Genomic DNA, 1,519 nt, shown 5'->3' with positions numbered 1-1,519 from the left:
TTATTTGGGCTAGAAGTGGGTTACACATAGCCGGACTATATCGGGTCTATACTTAACCGAGACATTGAAATGACGGCTATTGCTTGCTGGGGAGTGTGTAGAGCAGGGGAACGCAAGGAACAGTATTGAGCATCGCTGCTTGAGAACATTGATTATGAAACCTGTGAATCCATTAGAATTGTTACAAAACAGAATCGCTATTCATATATGATATATAAAAATTAATTTTTATGTGCACCTCTAGTTTTCTCTTCCTCTTCTCTAAAGCAGCACAGCATGGCCCTTTGCTGCCTTTTCCCAAGGGCGGGGTTTATCAGGGTTTGTGACATCACGAACCAGGGAAGTAATTTGTTGTAGTCCCTACCAGCCGTTTTTGTAGGCATTAAACTGCCAGAGCTTTAAAAGACAATATCTCCGTTTGCATTGAACTTTCAGCTTCCTAACTTTGCAGATATTGTTTATGCTCAAACAGCAACATACACACAAATTATAATGTTAAAAAAGTGAAAAAATACTTTTTTTCGACTTTAGGAAACAGATCTGGCATGAGGTGAGGCAGCTGACACAGAACAGCATTAGGTCCAGCGGATACTCTCCAAAATGGCGCTACAGGGTGACGTGGAGGAGACAAATTGTTGAATAAAGTTTTTTTTCTCTTTTGCGCACAAAAAGTATTCTTGTAGCTTCGTAAAATTATGGTTGAACCCCTGATGTCATGGATTATTTTACCGATCGCCTTGCTACGTCTCTGGACTTGGGAACATTTCAGTTGTATTGCTGTCTATGCAGGGTCAGACAGCTCTCAGATTCCATTAAAAATATCTTAATTTGTGTTCCGAAGATGAACGAAGGTCTTACAGGTTTGAAACGACATGAGGGTGAGTAATTAATGACAGAATTTTAATTTTGGGGTGAACTATCCCTTTTACCATGTGCATATTAAAACAAATAGGCTCACTAAAATACTTCAACTTGATCTGATAATTAGCTAATCTAATAATTAATCTGATTTAATCTTAAAATGTAAACTGAAATTTGCTATGACAAATGAATTTGTGCGAATAAGTGTTCACTAATTTACATATGAAGGTAAAACGAATCGCCGTGGATTATTTAATCAAACAATAGCCCTTTGTAGTTATTTCCGAACTATTAAAACGTACACGGACCCAAAAGAGACGTGAGCCTGAAGAGAAATCTTTAATATTAATTTTTATGTGCACCTCTAGTTTTCTCTTCCTCTTCTCTAAAGCAGCACAGCATGGCCCTTTGCTGCCTTTTCCCAAGGGCGGGGTTTATCAGGGTTTGTGACATCACGAACCAGGGAAGTAATTTGTTGTAGTCCCTACCAGCCGTTTTTGTAGGCATTAAACTGCCAGAGCTTTAAAAGACAATATCTCCGTTTGCATTGAACTTTCAGCTTCCTAACTTTGCAGATATTGTTTATGCTCAAACAGCAACATACACACAAATTATAATGTTAAAAAAGTGAAAAAATACTTTTTTTCGACTTTAGGAA

This window comes from Sinocyclocheilus grahami, unplaced genomic scaffold (genome assembly GCF_001515645.1).
Source record: "Sinocyclocheilus grahami isolate Dianchi unplaced genomic scaffold, SAMN03320097.WGS_v1.1 scaffold1347.1, whole genome shotgun sequence".
Taxonomy (NCBI): Eukaryota; Metazoa; Chordata; class Actinopteri; order Cypriniformes; family Cyprinidae; genus Sinocyclocheilus; species Sinocyclocheilus grahami.
The sequence above is the reverse complement of the archived record's forward strand: the minus strand, read 5'-3'. Positions refer to the sequence as shown.